This window comes from Bombus terrestris, chromosome 5, assembly GCF_910591885.1.
Source record: "Bombus terrestris chromosome 5, iyBomTerr1.2, whole genome shotgun sequence".
NCBI classification, from domain to species: Eukaryota; Metazoa; Arthropoda; class Insecta; order Hymenoptera; family Apidae; genus Bombus; species Bombus terrestris.
Genome location: NC_063273.1, coordinates 11739395 through 11765700, shown reverse-complemented (window position 1 = coordinate 11765700; position 26306 = coordinate 11739395). Strand labels below are relative to the sequence as shown.

The window sequence follows — 26306 nt, the reverse complement described above, 5'->3', positions numbered from 1 at the left end:
TAAGTGATTCCATTACTTTGTGATTTAATTAAATACAATTCTTCTGTGATGTAAGAAGGTTCATACACATTCGTAGCAATTGTTTAGAACGACGAAGATTTCGTTATAAGATACTGAAGTGTATAGAATAAAAATTAAAAGTATTAGATTATTCATTCTCTTTCCTGGGAAAGGGCAAACATGGACAATTTTTGTTATGAGACTTCGATTAATGGGGATTACATTCATCATATTTCAAGAAAATATTTCCTTATTAAATTGTTCGTAAAATTTATTGAGTTTCAAAATTGCATTATCGGGATCTACTCACAAGTTATTAACAAACACATAATCATACAACGTTTTAACAGTTTCGCCAATCAGAGACCTGTTTTCGTTTGCTATCAGTAATTATATATAATTGAAAAGGAAATCGATTTTCCTTCCAAGCCAGCGAGTTTAGCAAGACTCCTTCTGCCAGAGACTAACTGAGACTTACTTTTAGCGCTCGAGGTCGTACATCATTATCGCCATAAATCGATTGGAGTGTTAAGACCGCGCCTACGTATCTGCTCTTTATCATCGTAAATCAACGTTTTCAGGTACAGCACAGAGAAAACGAAAGAGAAAAAGTATGAGCATCATGAACTCCGTGCACCATCCTCTTCATCATGGACTTTTGTATCCATCGTAATCTATCATAAAGAAAAGACTAGGAACTCCTCTAATTACGATTGCAGCGAACGGACAAAATAAAAAATATTTCGTAATAGAGAGACAACTCGCATAAAAATAACAAAGGGAAAAATTTATTTGCAAGAATTACAATTTAATTGCACGAACTCGCGCTGGGTAGTTGCGACTGGAAAAATTTCGCAATTTGTTGGGAAGAAAAAAGAAGGGGGAAAAGGTGGCGACGAACGTGACCACGAGGACAAAATTGTTCATTTTCCGCGAAGGAGCTCGAAAGTCGTCCATTTTCACGGGACAAAGATTACGAGGTTAAGTCACGACACCGGCGTAAAAGTTTCCGTTTCCGGATTGTCGTTTCCGGTTACGCATTGTCCACTCAGCTCGTTCTCGTGAGATAATTTCCAGATAGTCAAGGATGTAAAGTCTGATAGGCTTATTAGAGCGACAGATAAAAGAGGCTCGTATACTTCAAAACGTGTACCTTACTCTTTACGGGGACGACCGTTACTCCTTTATTGCCGCCATACAGGGCGTACGTGCATTTCGTACGTTTGTACAATGAGTCGGTGATGCGTGCAGATTGCATTAGAGTTAAACACGACGCGTTTACGCTTTACGATCTTTTGCCTCACTTAACAACATGATTGTGATGGAAACTTGCAAAAGGAAAAGGATGAAAGGATGAAACTTGCAAAGAAGACATTAAAGGAATTAAATTATGAAAACACTATAACGAAATGAAAGAAGCATAGTTTCACTCATATATTTCGTAGATCGTAAAAAATTCATCTTCTTAAATTCATAATAAATTTATAAGCGAGGAATTTTTTAGAAAAGGACGGTTCGTAATATACGAGCCGTGCAGTCCTCTCGTAAGAATTTTTCCTTTACCAGTCATCCCAAAATACATAATAATATCCGTTTATATAATTTTCACATTTTACTGCGATGTAACATCACAGATAACATTTTTTGATAGATTTTCACGTGAAAAACAATTTTTGTGCCGAATTAAACTTTCCGAATTACCCTCAAACGGGATTACCGGGAGCCATACGAAAGGGGGAGGGCGATAATTAAAATTTCCACGACGAAACCAGTATCATTCCATTCCCGATTCCACTGGCAGAAAAAAAATGTTTTAATTCAATATTCGGATGATTTTCGGATTATTCTCGAGTCGAAAAAAAGCAAGAAATATGATGAAATCAAATCGTGATAAAAAGGAGTCCGCAAACGAACAAAAACCGCCGAATTTTTCGCTACATTAATACGAACCATCACCACCATACGTTTCACAACTATTTAAATGCTCGCTTGAAAATAAAACGTGTGCCCGCGTGCCATCATTTTCATTAAAATAATTGTTGAAAGCTGGTCGAGTCGAAAGTTTCCAGATTGGTCGAAGCCAGAGGAATGGAACCACCTGACCCCGAACTTTCGTGGATCGCCACTTTTCGAGATTTCTTCCGGATTTCCGACGAGAGATCGGTGCTCTCTCATCGTCGCGGTACATCGCGCCATCAATTTTCCGAAAGTTTCTCTCAACGATGGAAAAAGTCGGTGAAATCTCGCCAAAAAAAAAACTGTTCGCCTTTGACGCGCTCACATCGCCTCTTCGCGTCGTTTCTCCAACGCTATCGTTTTTTGCACCGAGAAAACTACTCGACACGACGCGCCATCGAAGAAATATTCTCCACCTAATTCTTCCTCGGTCGTTGGTTGATAATTAATTGCAGTTTGAAACGCGGCGATGCGACGAAGAACCTTGCTGTTTTCCGTGTTAGAAGAATAGCGTGGTAGAAGTGAAATTTTGAATTATTTAATTATTCGTGGTATCGGTTAGTGTTTTAACGATTGTTATAAGGAGAATGAGAAATTATTTTTAGATAGAATTTAGTTTTTGTAATAAAAAAATATTACAGACAGGTATTATATTAGCTCTTTACTTTCCAGAGATCTGTACAATTCTGACATGCTTTCAAGCGTGATGTTTCGTACGGCGAAACTTCTTGAAATCGAAAGATTTGTTTTGACAATGATGTTACAAGTGTTTCTATATTTATTTATATCGTACATCTTCTTTCTTTTTCCATTTCTTATCAATGAGAATAAGCAAAACACAATTTCCACGTTGTCAATGTAGGTGGCGGCATCGGTGGATCGTATTTTTCTTGTCTTCAATGTTATTAGTAATTATTTTAATAAATTTAAAATACATTGAATGAAAGTGTACAAAATACATGTAAGTATATATAGAATAAATTTATATATATAATATTAATTATATTTTTATATTTATTTGATACGTTTCTTCTTAACTTGTACACCTTCGTTCAATATATTTTTAACTTAGATCTACTAAGAACTTGTAAACTTATTGACTAAAGAAAATCCAGAATTCTCAAATAAATACTATCGATCGCGTTAAAATTGAAATATAGAATTATTTTCAGTACTCTGCATAATCGATATTATGTAATATTCGTTTAGCGTTCTCATACACGGAGGCTCAAAATAAATGAAATAAATTAGATCACTTTTTCAGCCTCTCGATGACTATTAAATCAGAGTGGCCAAAGCGTCCGCCAGACTTGCCTTTTTATCGCGCGTTTCATCCCCTTTAATTGCTCCTGCCCACTCGTCGTTTGCATTTTATTACGCAATTTCCACTTTAATTGGTTCCTTACCTTTCCCTTGGCCAGCCGCGCAAAAGTAAATCCGTGTGATGCATTGGCATACTCGACGATGTTTCCACATCGTTCCATTATGGAATTTATGATTGTCCACGAAGGTGAATAGCCACAACTCTTTACGCGTTAATCAATTGCTCGGTTTCTGTCATTTATCGAACTCTGTGCATCATTACAAAACGTATATTTTTTCTTGGTATAATCTGAACATATCCATGAATCAGTATTATTAAAAATAATCAATTTTGAGAGAAATTAAAGTAGTTATATGATAGACTTGCATGCTTACAGTGATATAACGAAAATATATATTATAACGTTCAAAATATAAGAGATATTCAAGAATATAGTCCTCCTAAGCATAGACGATAAATTTACGAAATTTTGTAAGAAAAATCTAATATTATAATATACAAGAGGGCGGTTAAAGTATATAATTAATCTCTAAACTAAGTAAAATTATGCTTTTTATCAGATCGATCGACAGGCTACTGAATTAAAAAATTGTTTCCCATTAAAATCATCATCGTATCATATTATACGACTACCATACATATTCCTATAACGATATACGCAGTCAAACTCTCTTTTCGCTTTTAATTGCAACACAAAATACAGCTCAAATTCTCCATTCTTCCAATTTACGTATCACGTGTCACAAGCCACTGAACAAACGCACAAGACGCTCGCGATCAAAGCAACCGCTTCAAACGAATCCCACATCTCGGCAAACAATCCTCAAGAACATTCTATCCTCGATCCTCTTATCAATTTCAGCCTTATGAATCATCCCCACTTAACCGACGATGAACAGTGAATGAGAAACTTAGGAGCACGACGAGCTTCTGCTCGGATAACGAGTCGTAATTCAGCGCAGCTGATGGAAGAAAATATCCGAAATTAGATCCCCGGGTTGAGAGCGCAGGGTACATGCAGGTGAACGAGAAATCAGCGCGTTGCAGGCTACGGGGGAGAAGCCCAGCAATTGGAACGGAGCTTGAATCATTAAATTACCTTGCTCCACCTAAGTCGAAGGGTCGTTAGAAAACAGCCAGAAGGGAGCTTCGACTCCTACCTTATTTTTCAGAAAACGGTTTCATACACCTGTCTCTTTCTTCGCGCTATTCCTTTCGCCGCGGGCGTGCATAGACTCCGTGCACCCGCGCAGAAAAGCCAAAGGCGAGCAACCAGCAGCGATCCAGAAAGCTCGATCGTACAACGTTGCATAGAAGAGGTTTCGCGGCCGGAACACGAGTCGGGAAGCAAAACGTTTCTCTGTGTCGAAAACATGACGATTTCACCGGGGCTTTCGCGAAAAAAGCCACGCTCTTTTGGACGCACAGAGAGAATTTAGGTCTCCGTGTTAACCCAAAGGGGGCTCCCTGTGACGTGTTTTTGAGCAAAGTGCCGTTACACGGCCAAAGATTGAGAAAGCGATGATATTTCTCCTACCACTCTGCTAATTTCCGTGCGAGAACCTGCATTTCCGTTTGTTCCTGATACCCTTCCATCTAAGCTTTGATAGAGCCTTTTGAGTGAATTTGATCCGCAACGAAAATTGCTTATTCTATCAGTTAACTCGTGTCGTTTTTAACTGAAAAATTGCACATGATCTGAATCAAAGATTGGAATCGATTTCAGCTGGATAGATCTTTTATTTTTTACGGTCCATACTTTACCGAGTGCTAAAAAGTACACATTTGTATCTGGGAATGCTTATGACAGATTAAAAGGTACTCGATTGAAAGATGTTATTTACATTACGGTAAAAATATTTATTCAGAGAGAAAGAGATTAAAATCTCATTTACTTGAATATTCTAACATCAGCTATTCTTTAAAATACGAAACGTGTTAATCCTCATACTTTGGTATCTTCACTTTTTTAACGTAAGATTTATTTATTCAGTCTACAAAAACTAAAGAGAAGCAATTGGATAGAAACGTCTTTTCCTGAATTCTTCCCTACTTTTCTCTTTTTTCCTCTTTTTTTACATAACAGTTTAAAGTACCAGCTGATAAATCGTGTGGAAATACACGAAAACGTCACGTGCAGATCTCACGAACTAGCAGCGTAATGGGAGCGATATTCTCTCGGGTTATTCAGGACACAGAAACCAGTTCGTGATCGGACATGTCCATACGGCCGACACGGCGTTGAAAATCCCAGCCTCGTGCATTCGACTTCGATAGCGAATAATCAAACGGCAGTTGTTCCATGCAATAAATTCGTTTCTCGAGTTACCTTTTGCTCAAAAATATATTAATGGGCAATTTCGCGTCTTCTGTAAAAGGATAATAATTTCGAAACATTTGGTATCACATTTTGATCATTTATCGCCATTCCATCGATGGGTCTCGATCTTTCTTCTGGGGAAAATTTTTAAGTTTTTTCCTGTGCAATAATCGAGTAATCGAATAATTTGTTCGTTGCAGGACTTTGTGACTTAATGTTTCGCATGGCGTTCTTCGGTGTTTGTATTATTTCCTTCTTTTGAGATCCTTTAAGAGAAGAATTTCGTCGATAAGACTTTGCAATGAGATAGTAAAAATATTTTGTGGAGAGCAATATTTTTCGACAAATAAAGTTAATTTTGCTATTATTTTTTAATTTTATGATAACAGAAGATTAGTCAGGATGTACGAAGATCAGGCCAAACGGTTTAACGAATTGGCGAGAGCTGTCATTTTCATTAATAATATAAATATTAATGATTCCTAAGTTCTTAACTTCGAAGTCAAGATCTCAAGCCAAAGTTGCAATACCATTTATCCAGCCAATAACATAACAAAAATATTTAAAAAGCATAAAAAAGATATAGTGAAAGAAGATTGTGCAATATTATAGAATTGTTCGAATTCCGTAACGTGATGTATGAAATTAACAGAAAAGAAGCGGTGGGAAAAAGGTCACTGATGCGGGCAATGTGCGAAAGATGGAAAAGAGTAGGACAAGGACAGGAGAGGAGGATTAATTTTCCCTCGCCTAAGTTCACGAGTCGCTATAAAGAAGAGGGAAGGCGTTCGCGCGCCCCGAAAAACCGACCTCGGTTCAGGCAGACTAGGCTAGCAGGGAATTAAGCACTTGCAGCCACGCAGTTTTCCCTTAAAACGGCATTAACGCTCGAATCCGTCCTTAACGATCGTCCACTACACCTTGGGGAGTCGTCGAAGAAACCGGCGGCCGACTTCCGGCTGGCTGCCTTTTCGACTGTCACGTATTGCGATTTTACATTTCATTCTTACTGCGTTCCGATTCGTCGCAGCTCGCTGGGATTTTCCACCTAAGGTATAATATTGTTGAAATCTCCTGAATCTCGTAATTTTAATATCGAACATTTTGTAGTTATGTATATCGTAAAAATTTCGAAATATGTAAAGGTTACTTATGCTCATACGAGTTTTTTTATTTTGTATAATAATGGTTTTCTCGTTTATTTAAGTAATTTTATTTTGTCAAAGGATTGCAGATTCTTTTGTGTATCTAGGTAGTTTTATTTCGTTGAAGGATTGCAAATTTTTAATACATTTTTACAAGAAGAAAATTATATATACCTTTCAATGTATTCTTCTCATAGATAAAAGAAGTTTTTAGCATATACGTTGTTGTATAATGGTGAATTTGATATTAAAATTGTGAAATTGAGATTTTAACTTGCGAAGGTTTCGATTTTTAATTCTTATTAATCATATACTTGCTTATTTATATCATTTTTTAAACTCTGGAGGTAATAGTAAATTTTCCAAATATTTATATTTGTATTAGGTCATCCCATAAGTTCGTGCCGATCTTTGTGTATACATTTCATGTGTCGATTTATAAACATACGGCGATAAGGGACCAATGCACTTGAAAAATGGGAAGAAGTTGTACAACGAGAGGGGGATTACATTTTTTCATGAAACTGAAAGGTATGTAAACAATCTTAACATATATAACCGCTCGAAAAACGGAACGAACTTATGGGTTGACCTAATATTAAAACGTCGAATCATTCCATTCGACTTAATTTTATTAAAGAACCTTTCTCTTCCGGACTTCATAATGGCAAACGAAATAGTAAAGTCGAAGCTTAAAATGCAACTTCGACGAATTTATTCGAAGCCAGACAATAATAAACAACGTTATACTTTACAATGATGACAGCTCTCGGGGATAAATTCTGGCTGTGAACGCGTTTTATATGGAAACCGTCCCGCTACTTTAATATCCGTTTCATAACGGAAATCAAAAATAAACGTTTAACCGAGTTCTCTCGAGAACAAGCGTTACAGAAAGTTTCCTGGATAAATGGCCAGACAACTTTTTGCCAAGCATATTGCACCGGTTTTATGCGCGGAAATTAGTATTAAACGCCCAAAAAATCCTGGTTCAACTGACCACTTCAATTTTTTCGAATTGAATTAACGACAAAGCTGCGTCACAGTTCAAGGTTGTTCATCTTTTCCCGTAAACGCGATTTGAAAATAATAATTTCTGGAACATTTAAATGTACAGGACACTTTGGTCGATTTGTAATAACAATATTCGAATTTCAGCAAAATGTTCAAATTGGTGATGAATTATGATTGAAAGCGGCACTTACTACCTTCTTATTAGATTTAGCAAATTGTGCGTAAAAATTGTCTATTAAATAACTATTTATCTTGACGCTGAAAGTCTTCCTATATTTTTATTGTATTTATAGAAATCGTTTTAATCTTTTCTATAATTCAGAAATTAAAGGATCTAAAGATAAAGAATTTATTTAAGATTATAAAGAATTATTTTTCAAAAATTAAATTAATCGCGTTATAATATTCTATTACACGTACGTATAACAATTCCGTAAAATCAAATCATTGCAGTGCATATTGACTTTGGAAAATTAAATTAGTCACGTTATAGTATTCCGTTATATATTACGTAACTACAACGATTACAAATAACGAAGTCATTGTTGCTCGATTTGTCGGAGATTTTATAATTAAAATACAGCATACCTTGATTCAATACCATTTATTCACAAAACGCTTAACCAAAGTCAGTTAATCCGAGACACTCGGTTCTCTAGCGATAATTTCGGGTATATTTCGTATCGATTTCAATATCAATCCACGATACTCTCGTAAACGTGCTCATATTCGTGTTATAACTTTGACAGTACGATGAATTAAATTAGACGTGAATATTCCGTGAAAATTTAGCCAGTTCCCCTGGCGCATACCGAAAACGGACGAATATAACACGGAATTGCGACGGGAACATCTTGTCACTATCCCCGCAATGGACACAGGGATGATTTTGTGTTTTTCACGTTTTTTCCATCGAACGCGACGCGACGTAGCAAACAGCCGGGGTAACTCGAGTGTCGTTGCATTTAGGAATGGAATATCTCCTCGCACCCGCCATACCTTCCATTCAGCCGTCAAATTTCGAAACACTCTCCAAATAAAACCGTCCTATCGGTCATAAACCTTTTTTTCACGTTTTCAATGACACCGTTCACCGAGCTGTGCGCGCGTTACACGCGATTATCGATTTCATTTCTCGTTTCATCCCTGGTAGCGTGTAACTTCGCGTTTCCACGAATATATGCGTGATATTGGCTTTTTGTTTTTAGTTCTTTGTTGCTGATTTCCCTGAGAAGCATCAGCGAACGACGATAAAATGATTCCAATGGATACGTGGGTAGAGGGAAAATGCAATTGTGATTTTAGATATAAAAGAAGATACAAATGATACCGCTTTTTTATTTTTGCTTTTCATTCTTCATTTGACTCGTTCTTTTTTTTTTTTTTTTTTTATAAGGATCGGTGTAGGATGATAGGATGACTCAAATTAGTGTATGGATAAAAGAGAAGCTTAATTCTGATTTTAGATATAAGAAAAAACATTAATCGAAATAGTAAACGTTAGTTCTTGTATAGTCTTGTATAGTATAAAGAGATTCGGATATTATGAATTTCCAGTTATAATTGTTAAATATTATACCTGACGAAATTGTTGAATAATTTATTATTCATGACAGAGTGAAAGTACGTACTATCTATTTGTTATGGATTAACTTACAATAAGCTGGTTTATAATTTATAAAGTCCTCATTGATAAATTTATCGTTATGCAGAGAATTTAATAACGCCATTAACTCGTAACTACTGTGACTAGTAAAATTTCGCTAATAATAGCTGTTAGTTCAATTGTGGAAGAGAACTCTAATAATTGTAGATGACGATAAAGTTGGTTACCACGCAACGATTGTGATCAGTGGTGTTAACCCTCAATTAGTATCCTTGGGTTAAGGGTCTCCCATAACAGCTTAAATTAAGTTACTCGATTATAAAATACTTTTTCATAAAATACATTTTCATTTGTGTTCTGTTTTTGTGTTTCTTTGTTTACGTAATAAAGGCCATCAATGGTATTTGCTTTATAAAATATAAGGCATAAATTAAATTAAAATATCTCGAAATCTAAATAAGCTAACCTAAGTTGAATCCAAACTGTTACAAATATATGAACCAGCGCTAGAAATTGAGAGTGAAATATTTCGATTTTGTTTCAGAGTACAGAGATAATAATTAGCGACATAATTTGAAATAAAGAGATTTTTTGATTAACAGAACAACCTACGTATTTAAAACATATTTTGTTTTAAATTACGATCTTCAACAAAATATGATTTTATGACTACCTCTCAGTATACTGATGTACGTACCGCAATTCGCGAAATTTGATAAACGCAATTTTAATGAATATATTATGCGTGTTATACCACAACTTTCGAGATACCGTTAGTTTCGTACTGAATTTATTATTATGGCAATAACAATGCGTTAATATTTATTGGAGCTATCCTGAGTTATAATCATTCATTTAACATAGCAGTCCCAGTTATGCATTAACTTTTCCGTTGCGCATGTCTGACATTGCCAAGTTTTTCATTTGAGTAAGTTTGAATAGTTTAATATGCGATCGATATTATAGGCGTAGCATATTAAAAGTTATATAATTTAGTGAAACCTCTATCGTGGAAATATTTTCAGAGCTAAATTGACTAAATTAACACCTTAGATTTTATTATTATAAATTATGTTGTACAATTGAAAGTATACCTTACGTAGAGTCCTATTTCTTTCATTAACATCATACTAATGTTCCATTTATTTTAAGTCAATTATGCAATCTTCTGAAAATTTAAGAGTTATTCCCGAAAATTTCTACTTTATTATTCAATGGGCTAATTCTTAAACTAATTATTACTGAAAGTTCTTTTAACACTAGGTTTACGGGACCCGTCAATGTGACGGATTTCGAACTTTGAAATGAAATATCTCAAAAACCATAGCACCAATTTTAACCACTTTGCATCGTAAATTAATCATTTCATCCAAAGAATTTATACACAAAATTATTTTTTCCTAGGCTTTCTAATTTTTGAAATCTGTATGTAGTATACATATCTCTACGGGACCCGTCAAATTGACGGGTAAACGAAAATACGCATTTTTCATTAAAAAATCTATTTATTCAAATTAAGCCTGAATATTAGGCTTCATGTTTAAATAAATTATTAATAAATAATAAGTCTTTTTTTAAAATTATCACTAAAAAAAAATAACAATAACGTTAACGGTACAGGGTAATCATATCTATTGAGCACATTTTTTGCAAATATACTGAATGTTGTTTCTGCATTTTCCGCATATGATCTTTTTGCAATATAAAGAATAATTATTACTTCTATTTTTTTTTGCAATAATCCACTTGGCAACTTTTTCGCACTTCTGACGTTGAAGGTGACAGAAATGAAGCGTCTGATCTTTGGCAAATGTTGTCCTTGTTTTCTCCAGTTAATTCCTCGGCTAAACAAAAAATGAATTTCTTTCTGGATATCTTCGATCTGGTACGCTCTTTATATAGTATCCACGCGTTTATCGCTGCCAAATCGAAAATATTGAAAAATACTTGAAGGGGCCATCGGAAACTCCTTGCTTTCATGCTATATTTGCGTGCCATTTGGTCAACACCATACTTTGTTTTATTGTAAAAAGCAATGATTTCTGGAACACGTTTATAATTATCTTCTATTCGTACACCTGTATGTTTGGTGCTTAGAAGGAGGACTTTTACTTTAGGTTCACTTTTATACACAGTAAGTGTGCAGTTTTCTGATTTATATAAATTTGAGGAAAACAATGTCATCTTTTCCTTTTTTCTCTTGAGCATCGAGTTTCATCTTTCCCCATATAAGGGAAGCCATTCAAAATATATTTCGTTTGGACGTCAACTGCCAACCGAAACTTAATGCCAAATTTATGAGGCTTATTCGGTATATATTGCGTAAACTTGCATCAGGCTTTCGTTGGAAATAATTGTTCATCTATTGAGACATTTTCATATGGCTTGTAACAGGCCTGGCTATTACTTATAAATCTGTTCCATATTTCGGATATCAGCGCAAATTTATCTGTTTGTAATTGTTTGTAATTGGGGGATTGTTCAAAATAAGAAAATACTGTGCCCAAATTCAATTATCCTATTGTAAATACTTACAATAAGCGGAGACAATAATGGGAAATGTCTACGATAACTGAAACTTTTGCACACTATCTTTGAAAAACGGATTGTTTATGAAATCAGCTAAGCCGTCAATTTGATGGGTCTCGTAGAGATAGATATACTACATACAGATTTCAAAAATTAGAAAGCCTAGGAAAAAATAATTTTGTGCATAAATTCTTTAGATGAAATGATTAATTTACGATGCAAAATGGTTAAAATTAATGCTATGGTTTTTGAGATGTTTCATTTCGAAGTTCAAAATCCGTCAAATTGGCGGATTCCGTAAACCTAGTGTTAATGTTATTGTTATTTTTTTAGTGATAATTTAAAAAAAAGACTTTTTATTTATTAATAATTTATTTACACGTGAAGCCTAATGTTGTTCCTTTCAGACTTAATTTGAATAAATCGATTTTTTAATGAAAAATGCGTATTTTCGTTTACCCGTCAATTTGACGGGTCCCGTAGAGATAGATATATACGAAACGCCCGTAAACCTAGTGTTAATAAGACCAAAAATTCTTTTAATTATATATGTAGTATCGAAAAGAGGGGGATGTACGCTTTGTTACGCGAGGGGCATACAATGTATCGATGAGCGCGTAGTTGCCGCCAAGCAGCGACTTCCAGAAACGTCGATTTCGGTCTGTTGTTTCAAAAGAATGCGGCATATGTGATCATAGGCACAAATGGTGGCCTGATCCGAGCGTAGTGACATCTCCCCGAGAAGACCAAGAAATGATCTAAGGTCAAAGCAATCCTTTTTGAAGATTCTAAGAGCACACGTCGAGAGGTCGCGTGCATAAAGCCGCTAAACCGAACGAACACGTTGACATTGTTTATCACTGAATAATCCGTTACGTTTTATCATTATATTCATCGTTATTAAATACACAAACTATATCAACCAGTTAAACAAAACATCCTTTACTTGTCCTTGCTCTAGACCCATTTAAGTTACTACATATATATCATTTTACATATATAATTTTCGAATCATCTCACCATCTTCAATCGATAATCATGGATTTGATTACACCCAATATGCTATGAGAACTTCACAAACCAAGTAACATTTCCACAACATGCGCCGACAACGAGGACACACTGACTACAAAGACTACAACGATCATTTACGGCTGGGAACATTCGTTGACAGTCGCTGGCTTTCAAACGTTGATGAAAACTCACAACTGAATTCGAAATAACTCGACAACTCGTAAGTTCGAGACCCCAATCAGGCCGTACACTTCGTCAATCTCAATCGACGCGAACTCGCATCGAACTTCGCGCCAACTTCCGCCGTTCATCTGTCCACCCGCCTTTGAACGCTCTAATTTTGGAAAACAGCGAACCAACGGCTGTCGATACACGTTCCTGCATCGGCTTCGTACCGCACTTGTCACGTGCAACATGTTGGAAACAACAAAAGACAAACGCGATCAAACAAAATCGTTTCGTGATTGTTTTTCCGATAAAATGATTATGCACTTTATTTTTGCTATTTCTCTATCTTTTTGGATGAATCTCGGTAGATGAATAAAGCGAGGAGAATTGATAAAATGGCTGGTAATTTGATGGAATCACGAGCATGGTTTTTGATGGAATGCCTATATAATGCCGGCGTTGGTGTCAGTGCACATGATGACGTAACACTCGACGACGGCGTCGATTTGGTAATGGGTGTCTAATCGCGAGACTGAATGCTTGTGAATCCATCGGAAACTGCGTATCTAAATTCAATTGTGTTGAAAAGAAATGAATTTTTAAAGTTAAGTAAAGTTAAAGTAAAGTATAAAATAATGACCTCTAAGAAAATAGTTCACGTTTGGAATAAGTTTTTGCATATATTTCAAAATTGAGGATTGTCTAAATCTGTCATTCGAACTTATTACAAACCTCTGTACTTATTTCAAAAATATTTTCTTACCTCTGCTTGTTACTTTATCGTAACATTAGCTAGATGTTAAATCAATGAAATTAATTGATATTTTGTTCATCGATGTCCCAAATATCGAATATTAATCAGCAAAAATGGAATGACACAACGGGGCAGCTTTACAGATTAAATTAGAGGCCAATTTGCATCAAGTTACATCAAGTCGCATTATTCTGCAATCCCAATAAATTACAATTTAATTTATGGGTTATAATAGCATGAACTAAAAGTCAAAATTGAAACATCCAATTATTTTCAAGTTGTTCTACATACAAGAAGCTAAACATAAAACATGGTTGGATCACACATGGCCACAAGTTTGTTAAATATTTATATACGTTATATTTCTCGCATCACCTACCGCATATGCTCGGCATTTAATTTAGCCGATTATTTTATCGTTGATTTTTATAGATTCGAGAATTATAATATCTTATAGTATAAAATTTATAACATAAAAATATCGATATATATATCTTACAAACAATATTGCACATCTATTTGCATTGTAAATTATTTTTATTATAAAATTGTTCTACCATTTTCATTAGTAAACCGAAGAAAAATATGAACATTAAAGGATTCATAACAAATAGTGTTAACGCTTTTATTTCTGAGGCTATCATAGCGAAAGAATGGAAATTCTCAATTCTTCCTACCGAATTCTGAAAAAATTTATTCATAACTTCCAAAATATTCCAAATGTTTAATTTCCAAATAATTGTTTCTTCGATTGGATTAAACATTCAGATGCTGCATACAGATCAAAACAACAGCATCCTATGTCCATAATACACTTCATGGGTGATAGTATCCCCATGCCCCCTAATTCTAAATTATTCTAATTACTCGGTCGTACACGATTTAGGTAAACGTCACCGCTACGAAAAATCGTTGATCAATGATTCAGATGGATCCATTAACGAATTAAACGAAGTCAACTAATATCGGATTTGGCTCGGTTTGAATTATCCTCCAACCACCGTGTATACCCTGAACCCGTATTAACGCGTTCGGCCGCATTGTAACGCTGCATTATGCCATAGCAGTAACGATATACTAATTACTCCGATATAATTCCGGCGGCGCGGCTTACGCAATTATTAAACACCGTCCAAAATCAACTTGCCCGGGAGTTAAACAAGCGACTCGACCCACCACGTCATCCCCTGGCCACTTAATGAAATTATCTCACGAGGGCCGTTCGATAAACACTCCTTAAAAAATCTCTATGACCTGCCGGTACATAATTATTACGTGGCACGATAATTTTGTGAACGAGCCACATTGTGCGTTTCGGCGTAACGTGGTCCAAACAGCCTTGTTCCCACGGTGCAATAATTACTCCACCCCGATCTGTGCCTAAAGCCTGTATTAAGATAATATATCGCTGATAACATAATTAACGAATTCTATTTGCTTGGTCAATCGATGGAGAAAAGAATTTATAGAAATGTAGTATCGGGGAAATTAAGGTATAAATTTTTCCCGATACTATTTATAATTTATTTACAATAAATAAACTAAACAGATATTAATTAGACAGAAAACGATGGTTGTTTAACTTGAACTAAACGCAAAAATCTTATTTTACTTCAACCACTTTCACAACTCGACATTGCTAACAACTCAATCTTTCAGCAACGCTAGCAACTCACGCAACTCCACAACGCTAACAACTCAATTTCTCAACAACGCTAACAACTCTACTCTTCGGCTTCTCGACTAGCTCTGACCTCTCGATCAACGCTCTCATTTCTCGATCAACACTTTTTGAATTCAAATTGTCCCCCTCCATTAGCGTTATTTTTTCCTCTCTTTAATCTCATCATGTCAACGCTCCGCAAGGACTAGGTGACCTTAGTCATATAGGCTTTTTCCCTATGTAAACTAACAACTGAAGGACAAACGACACTGTTTTGATCGATCTCTAAACAAGCTTCTTTTACGATACTACAGAAATTTATGATCTCCTTAATAAGTATTATTTGAAATTATTGAAAAAAATTTGGGATTGTTTTATAATTGGGGTGTAATATTTGCTTTTATTAAGTCTTTAATTGGTTTTGGTAATTATTAAAATGATAGAAAGTGACCGATATGATATGGTTTTTTTAGATTTGTAATAAACGATAAATAATATGTTACTTCGAGATATGCAATAAGTGATAAATGATATGTCACAATTAAAGCACTTTTTTGGAAATTGATACAAATTCTATATTGTATATGGGACGTACAACTGGGTCTCATAGAAGTATTAGTATATTTTATTGTAGCTTTTAGGATTTTGTGCAAGAGAAACCTGAAGTCGTAAAAGCAAATTTATCACATTTTACTTCCTGTTGATAAAACTCCTGGTATATTTACGTATTTTATCCATTTCAACGCTTCAATTATTGCACGAATAAGCTTCATTCAATTTTTAAAATATCTGATTACGATTGTTAATCATGATTCTAAAAATTTGTTCTTTCTTTTCCATACCTCGTAAATAAACCGATTTCCAACTAATCCGATTATCGTCTAAATAATTGCAGCTATTTACCATGAAAAGATTTACAAATACACATAAACTTTCTATTTACATGAAGTAAAGCTATTTATTGTAATTCTGCCATATTGAGTCACCTTAAAGAATAACAAAGAGGTGCAACTTGATTGTCCAACAGATAGCAGCTCAACAACTTCATTCAATCCTTAAGATTCATAGAAGAATTGTTGAAGTACCAAGAAGAAACTTCTTGAGGAAGGTAGAATAGCCGAGAAAGTACAGTTTTAGTTTCCTTCTGGTTTCCTTTTTTCCTTCCCTTCTTTTTTCGTAACTTCAGTTCCATAGTCTGTCGATCGAAATCTGCCTTTGCGTTTTCCCAGCTAACAAGAGCAACTCGATAGAAAATACAGTTACTGGCAACGGCGGAAATCGTCGGATCTTCGATTTATCTTATCCGACGATCGTTGTGGACTAGTTCGCCGTTTCCTCCTTTTCCCCCTTCTTTTTTCGTTTCGTTTCGTTTCGTTTCAATTAAGTCCCAGCGTGATAGCCGTACAGGGCTAACGTACCAGCCAAGAAAAATACATTCGAGCAACATAGAAACGAAACGAAACGAAGAGAAGAGTCTGAAATCGATATAGTGCGAGCGTAATTTTAAGACTTCAAACAAGTCTCGTTAAAATGTACGCGCTGACAATCGTCCGAAAGATTTCGACGAACGTTCCGCCCTTCCTTGAACGCGATTCCCGCGATAAGAATGCTTAGTTTACTTCATTCCTTGCTTTATTTGAAAGTTCGAAAACGAAAGGATTTTGTTAAACGTCGCAATAGTATATCAGTTGATCTTCCCAAGAGAGTTTTGTCCTGTGCAAACGGAACGCGGCTATATAACGCGTACGACCACGCCTTTATGCGCTATAACGCGGATTGTCGAATGAAAATTGAATAAATCACAGCGACCATTTTATTCGAGGGGCGATTTGCTGAAAATTTAATCGCGTTTTATGCGTTCCTTCGCCCGAAGGAATGTGAATTCCGACATCCATATTGCGGAAAGTTGAAATGTCCATTCGAAATCTGTTAAAGATTGCGTCGAGTGTATTTCACGGAAATTTTTTGTGATTATAAATGATTAACATGAAGTACTCGTCTTTTGATTTCAATCACGAAGATTTTATCTCATTTAGTAATACACGTTAATATATGATCTTGTGACTAAGTATTTCTACATTTACCAGTTCTTAAGATTGTTATGAAGTTTGGAAGAATTGTCATCAATCTATGATACCGTCTCGCGGATTATATTTTGTAAGAATTTGTTTACAACAGGATTATGTTACTGACTTAACTACATTGGAATTTCAATCTGTGTTTCTCTTCGTTCCACGAAGTTTGACAAGAATGTATCTATGTCATTACACCTACAGCAAAAGTACATCCTACGTTAGTATCTGTATATTAGTGGCTCTCAAGCACATTGTAGCTTATCATTTGTTTGCACGCCATTGTATTTATTATATCACTTGTATATCATGCAAGTAGATAAATGTCGATTCATTTTGCATTATCCAGTACTGCTTTCGTAAGACTACAAAAATTCGATACTGTGGACATGAAATCTGTCGAATCTGATAGAGAAAAATACCCCATTAGAAAACAACTTCTTTTGCGATCTGTATGTTAATTATTAAAACAATTACATCGATTACAATGTTCTTTTACTTTTACAAAACATTTACACTTGTAAAATTTATACACGTCCACCATCAAGCTACCATATTCTACACTGTATACGAACGACTCGCGTTTCTCGTTGTACATTATAGCATCCTATCCATAACCCCAAGCTTCTGCATATAGCATTCCTGTAAACTATTTCGATGCCGATTGCGATCCCCGGCGGGAACCTGTCGATCGCGTCTCAATTATTAGAAGATGCCGGCCGCGCGTGTAATGCGGCATTAACTATAAATATGCGCAGGTACGTGCCGATCTATAACAGACATCTAATTACGCTAATGCGGTAATGAGGCCGCACAGCTCAACCGATCACATTCCATGGTAATTCCATGCATCGTTTAGGCTTCGAAAACACGCGGGCCCGATATTACGGTATCCCAGAATTAAAGCTCTATCAGGATGCCCGGCCACGCGGCACGCGCCTAATAAGTACCCGCCTCAGTCTCTGCTTGTATTTCATTATTAACGGCATTATTGTTACGCGCTCCGAGCTACATTACTCATGGCCCAACGTCCAACAACCACCGAGGAATCGCGCGAACACCCGCCGGGAACATCGTATCCAATGGCAGGAATGATTCCCTCGCTCGTCCAACAAATATCGCGAACTCTGATAAAATCGTCACGACTTCGGGATTAGGATACGTGCATAATAGAATGACGCAACAGGCCAAGAAATTTGTTGCATGTTTGACGAAAAATTTATGAAATTTTGAAAATGTGGTTCTGAAAAATTTATCGTAGGAAAGTTCTACCGCGGCATTCAGAATGTATTCTGCAAAATATTGAACATATGCAAACAAGGCACGTATACGAGAGGAATTTATAATATTTGGAAAATTTGTATGTTATTATTTATGTTTATGAATTTAGATTTACGAATACTTTATTAGTTAGGATATACAGTCGAACCTCAAGGGGAGAACTAAAATCTTCGAGTTATAGACGTTTTTCGGGTAAAAGAGGGCTAAAAAAAGAAAATTCGACATACAAAAGGTTTGTACGAAGGCACAGTTACAATACGTTCGCTTTTCGGAAAGTGTTAGTATTAAGTTTCCTCTAAGAATTCATTTTGTTCAATGTACATGAATGTAAAAGTTGAAGACGCGAGAGATAATGTCAATTATGCGTTCGACTGACAGAAAACGACTACCTTCCATGTATATGCACGTGATCGTCGTGATCGAAGGGCAATGTAGGGATAAGGCCTCTATAGTCTTATATTATTTGAGACAATTCTAACAGTTGGAAGAAAGGAGATAATATCACAATATCATAACTATAGTTACACTTCGAGTTGGAGAGGACAGTGGCGATAGAAGTTCAACTTATAAAGATCTGGCTATTCTAAATTTGAGCCACAGAAATAAAATAATGCATCTGAACATGTGACGAATAATTCGAGTTACACTAACTTTTATTTCGACTTCTAGAGCCTTATACAGATTTTCGAATTAGTGAGGTCATCGAAGTTCGATTGTAATAATTAGCTTAGCAATTTAACCAAAGTTTCACCATTTATGAAGTTTATATTCTTCAACTATAGAGACGATTGGTATGTGTGGTATACAATTCTGTTTCATTAAGAATTTCATTACTGAAATCGTTGACTGTCGTCCTTGTTCAACAAATATGGCGAGCTCTAATAAAATTGTCACGACTGTCTTCGAGATCAGGAGATGTAATAGAATGACGCTCCCGGCTGGGAAGCCTTGATCAAAGTAATATTTTTACGTGAGGCGATTCCTGCAGAAGCTGACGCGAAACCTGATGTGGAAATATCAGTAGAAAAGGAAGGTGAATAGTTGATTTTGGAGAAATTTGTGCGGTGGCGGAGTCTGATGAGAAAAGTGAATATATAGAGGCAGATAGAATTGTGAATTAAATTCGTCGTGACTTTAATTAATTTAAATATTTAAGCAAATTGAACATTTTTTACGTTATAAGTAAATTATTTCTCACGGTGGTCTTTTCGAACTACTCGTAGATTTGTATTTATCTCCAAGCTGGAATTATTTCTTCAACTAATTGGGTAATAAAGAAAAAGAAGCATTTTTTAAACCATTTTCCTCAATTTTTCTGATCACTTAAAGGATTAATTCAGAGTTGGATTTTAACGATTCACTCCGCACGATATAATGAACAAATTGAGAAAAATCTCGAAACTCTGTCGTAAATATACATGTTCTCGAACCGAACCGAACAGCCGATCCAGCTTGTATTATAACGTGGCTTGCAGAACTGCACTCCTTCCTCGTTGAAGTTCATGCATTTCAGCAAACTTTTATTTCCGGCACGATAGAGATAGCATGCTGCAGCGACTTCACTTGCAAAAACAACGTAATTCAAACAGCAATAAAGATTGCCGTTGCGTTTGGTGAACAAGCATAGCCAGCCTATAGGGTGGCCCATACAGCTGGAGCTAATCATACGTTTTGTTCAGTCTAATTTACAAAAAGATTATCAGTGAAAAAAGAACGACTAGTCCAAATAGAATACTATATTCCTTTTAAATATAGCTACGAACATTTCACGTTTATATAACTTTGTCACACGGAAACCTATATTTTTTTCTACTTTTTTATGGATGACTCAAACTCTCTGAATACTTCGTACAAAAAATTTGTTATAGCGAAGTAATTGAAAAATTATTCGTTCCCGAAACATTTGAAACAAATATTTCCATCAAAGCAGTCAAAACGTTTCTATATTGGATCCCAAACTCATATTTCATACGCCGGTTTCTTCATTATTTTCGTAAATGAATCGAGTTATTGATCTATAGCTGTTGTTACTCGATAGATTTCTGTCCGTTCTCTTATGGTGCATTTACATTAGGCGAACGAATACTCATTCGCGTCCCATTATTTAAAAATTAAAATATGAAAGTAGAAACGCATGTCCGTTCATGCCTTCCCAACGAACGCGTGCGAATTTTTGCAGAGATTACACGCGTATGAATGTTTGTGCAGATTACACGCTTACGAAAACACGAATGGATACACGTTTCCACTTTCATTTTTTAAATTTTATCAGAGTGGGAATTGAACGAGCATTCGTTCGTCTGACGTAAACGCACCATTAAATTTCAAATAATCCTAGAACAGGAGTAAGGAAGAGATATTCCTTAGAATCTCAGCTAAGGTAACCATTACTAAACGCGATAAAAAATTCCTAACATAAAGATTACTAACATATATACAAGCGCAAATTTTAAAATTTCATTTGTGCGCCGCTGTGGATTCAGCGAGGCCAATAGCGAGTCGACATTAGACGCGGTTTCGTGGCGAATAATTCCAACAGGAATTATTAAATGTAACGGTAATGCCATGATAATTCATCCCCGTCGACGACGACGTAATTGCACGAGGCGACGCGGCCGCGTTGAATATCGCGCGGCGAATCTCGCCTGGGCGATACTCGCGCGTATCACGGAGCGCTCGCTTTTTACGTCGCGCCCGTGTTACCGATGCGCGTAAATAGATTAAACACCGCTAACGAAACGCCCCTGGGAAACAGGCCGTTACATAAACGGGGATGAAACGTCGTCCCGTTGTCACGACGATCTCCCTAAACGCTGCAAGAATATTTTTACGTTTCTATAATGGTACGGTAATATTGGATGATAAGGATTTCTGAGGAATGTTCGAGGCCGAAGAATGTTAGTCTATTACCGACCAAGTAATGAAATAGTGTCCGAAAGTTAAGTTTGTAACTTACTACTATAACATTATAGAAAAGTGAATGAAACAATTCATGTTCTTGTTTTTTCAAGATATATAATATGTATTGGAATAATAAATACTTTAAATATACCGTTGTAATATAACATAAAACGGTCTTTCAAAAATGGACTTCTGAAAATAATTGAACTTTCTAAAGGTAACAAAGCAGAGGCATTGTTTTGAGGAGAATGTTCTATTTTATTAAAAATACTTTTCTCCTCTGGCGAAACGACGATTCGCACGACCAACTAATGTGTCAAATAACTGTAGTACGTCTTTTTATGGAATTCTTTGAGAACGCTCGTCACAGTCTTGTGGATGTTTTAAATGTTGTCATAACGTTCCCCCTCCGTTGTTATTTGTAGTCGCGGAGGAAAAAAGTAATTGCGTTGTGCTAAATCTGGCTAATAAGCTGGATGGTGTACAATTTTAATTTGGTTGTTTTCGAGAAAGACAATTACAGCCGCCGCATGATAAGCCGATGCATTATTACACAACAGAAGCACATTCTTCGACGCGTGTACGAACCCTACTCTGATGTTGATTGTTATAACTCTGTTTCTAACAACGTGACTGCCATAAAAATTTGATGTAATGATAATAAAGGATGTATTTCTATTATTCGATGTCATTGGTGTTTTTTTTATCTTAAGATAAAGATGTAAGATGTTCGGTTATTTTTGCCACAGACTGTGCTACAGATACAGAAGTTAACTACACAAATCAAAAATATAAAAAGATCACGTGATCTAAAAAACCCTATTTTATCATAGTGCTACAAATACTCAAATTTCATTGAAGATCATAAAATCATACGACTTAGTTGGAAGCAGAATTCGTGACCAAAAAGATATTAAGCAAAATCTTTAGATTCCCATGCACAATCTTAGAAAACAAAATTCAATATCGTAAATGTTTGACTAAAGAAAATACAAATGAGTTAAAGAGAAATTTACATGAATCTTTTACTTTTCTATAAAGGAGGATTTATGAAAAACGTTTGTGTATCGAAGAGCGTGTTAGTGTTACAATATATTTGAAAATAGGGTATGTGAAAGAAAGAAGATTTAGAGAGGAGCTGGTAGATTAATTTTATATTTTTCTCTAATATTATAGCAATATTAGATAACAAAAATGAATTTGTGGGGAATGTTTGGGGTTGAAGAATATGATGCTATAATACTTTTGTCAATGGGGTGCATTAACGTTGAAAGGGGGAGGATTTAAAGGGAAATTTGTATTGGGTGTCGACTGCTACCAGACATTACCGTCGCATGCTGTGAGGGCAACCACGATCGTAATTTATCATTGATTCCGAGAAGAAGGTTCCTCGTGGTATTCGACTACGACCCCGTTGTATAAGATAGCCCTTAAGTTGTACCATTAAAAAGAATTCGTAAATATCGTATATTTTAAGTAATTTCTATTAAATATTTTTAGGTATTTTATAACAGTGAGAAAGTTTATAACAACATTCAGGATATACTTAAAGAAATATTGAACGTACTCAACGAAACATTTGAGACTGATCATGAACATTAGCTTAGAAAACGTATGTGTTGTTATTCATGTTTATGGATTTATGCCTTATTAGTTAGATACAATATGATAATTACTTTAAGAATTTAACAAAAGTTTCATTATAATTTAGCGAACTTAAATTCTTTAATAACATAGATTAAACGCATTCTTGACAACCAAAAAATTAAATACACAATTGAGTTTCATTTCGGATATCATTTCTCAAAGCAAACTACTCGTTAGAATTTTCATCCGATTACACGATGTTATCTTACTAAATCATACGAAACGAAGGTTTCATTAATCGCCGCGCGTAACAACACAACGGGAACCATTTGCGAACAAAAAATGCCAACGAAATTACATGGATTTACTACCAAGTGGCGTGGACAGAGATCATTACGGCCTACGTAAAGATATCGTGACAACGAATCACTGGTACGAGCTACCTTGAAGGAAAAGAGAAACCGAAACTTGGAGTGCAAGTAATATTCCGCCCTCTTTAATTAAAACGCCCTATCTAACATCTTTCCATCTTTCAAAATATGTATGTTGAAATATTTGAAGGATGTTTTTTGAAGCGAAGTTATATTAGATTGGCTGCGTATATAATGTTGCTTCAAGTAAAATTCCAATCATATTTTTTCAAATACAATGCAATTTGTTCCAAACATAATACAACTTCTTCGAAGTACATGAACTTGTAGTTAATTGAGGTAATTTTTACGTATTTGTGCACTTTCGCTAAAGGTCAAAATATCGAAATTGATTAAAATACTGAAATATTGTTCTTTTATTATATTTTCAGCTGAACCTGATATCTTTCTTTCATCCTTGCCTACCTCTTACTATCGTAAAACATTATTTTTAGTCGTAACAGTGACGTTAAAATAAAAGAAACCAACAAATATATACTTGTTATATCTCTCTTCTATGATCTTTGGCTGGTAGATAGGATATTTGAACTACTTAAAAAGAATGACGGTATATTCATATCGAAACGTAAAAGTGCAGTTAGCCGTATCGTTTCGATCGACGAGCTCTCAACAATGGCTGCACTCCTAACGGCGTCAAACCGCCGAACCTTCTTAACTTATCTCGTCAAAAGCGTCCAACTTTCCTGGGATCCAGCGTGTCATGGCCATAAATCAACAGAAAAAGACGTAACATCGCGAATTTCGTGGCAGAAGTCGGCGACGATCTCACGGAGATTTCTACACGGCTGGGAAAACTGTGGAAACGCAAAATCCAAAGGCTCAACTTTCCGGTAAACAATCTCGTGGAAGCGAATCAGAGGGACTTGTGGTGGACGCGACAAACACGACAAACGGTGGCAGTCGTGCAAAGACAGGAATTCCTGTTTCTTTCGCTCGATTTACCTTGTTCGGCGTATTGGTTAACGTTGAATTGATCGTAGATTTCGAGGTGTAGGTATCAAAGCATTGCTTCACGCTGGAACTAGTAGGTTAGTTAGAGTGACCAATGCAGAATTATTTAAAGAAATGTTGTTGATTACAATTACGATATATTAGTTAGGATCTGTGGTGTAGGATGTAGAAGCTAGGCTGTAAGATTTGAATAATTTTTCTTGTAAAATATTAGATGGCTCGAAAAATTCGATAGCTTGTTTATCATGCACTTTTATGAAATGGAAAAATTTTCAAACGAACACTCCTGGTTGGATAATAAAGAAAAAAATTTAAGGTAAAACATGTAACAACTGTAGCGGCCCATGGCCGTAGAAGAAGTTTCAAGTTGAGATGGAAAATTCAAAACTGGGAAAGACCCATATTATTGTACCTTTGAATACTAACGTTGTTTTGAGTTACAAGGTCTAGATTGTTATTGCTGTTTTTTGTAATTTTCAGCTAGAGTTACATAAGAAGGTTGACTTTTTGTAGTAACATCCGTTAATATAAATGTATGAACATGCTCCCTATGATATTCTTCTTCATTCGTTTGGTATTGTAACTTTGAGTGAGCGACGATCAACATCGGCATACATTATCTCTGTACATATACTTGTTTCAATATATCTTGTTATTACAAATTCATCCATTCGTTTCTTTATCAACCAAGCCTACACGTTGTACACCTCACAACTTTTATTATCAGTAAAATAAATTTCTATTTTTCAGTGGAACAATATTGAACTTCGTATATTTATGAAAAGCAAACAAGAAATTTTGAACCATAGCTAGAATGTTCGATATTATTCGTGGAATAATAACTCATTACTGCTTATTGTCTTTATAAAACTTATGCAAAATATTCAATCCAAATCTCCAAATTATCATAAATTTTAACTATCTCTCCAATCTCGCTGACCATTTGGAAGATGTAATAGAAGACCGTTATCGTGAATTGAATTTGAATTCGATTTGGCTTGATTAAAGTTTAATTTGGTTTCAATTTCATCAGTTGTTAGCATAGATGTTTCACCGAATACCAAGTACCTGGTAGAATAATATCGATTCGCTTATAAAGATTTCTTTCTCGTCTCTGAATTCTACGCCAAACTTCAAAATCTTGGATCCAAATTCTTATTATAAATTCCTATTATAAATAAACTATTAAATATCTTCATCGCCTCTTCAATTTCATTAACCAAACAATTTTAAAATTTAGAAGATGTAACAGCAAATGGTTGTCATAAATTCAATTCGATTCGATTCGATTAAACTTTAATTTGATATTGCTGATCGATAGAATAGTTGTTTCACTTCGAATATCAAACAGCGCTACATTTTCTTTCGCCATTCTAAATTTTACGTTAAACCCTCAAATCCTCGTCCTAAATCCCCAACAAATTATCATAGATCTCAACCACCTCACCAATCTCGCTGACCAAACCACAACACACAGTAAACGCTCGAGGGTAGAAAGAAAAATAGCCTGCGAGATAGTCCGCGTTAAGGCAGAACGATTTCGCAGCCGGTCAAACCAGGTAGGACAAACGTCATTTTTCAAAGTAACCC

At 35.4% G+C, this 26306-nt stretch overlaps 1 protein-coding gene across 5 annotated transcripts in view; it reads right to left on the bottom strand.

Moving 5' to 3' along the window:
• The window catches only part of LOC100649768 (hemicentin-2), a 571775-nt gene that overhangs the window by 487458 nt on the left and 58011 nt on the right, over positions 1–26306 (bottom strand). The gene's annotated exons all lie outside the window — the stretch shown is intronic.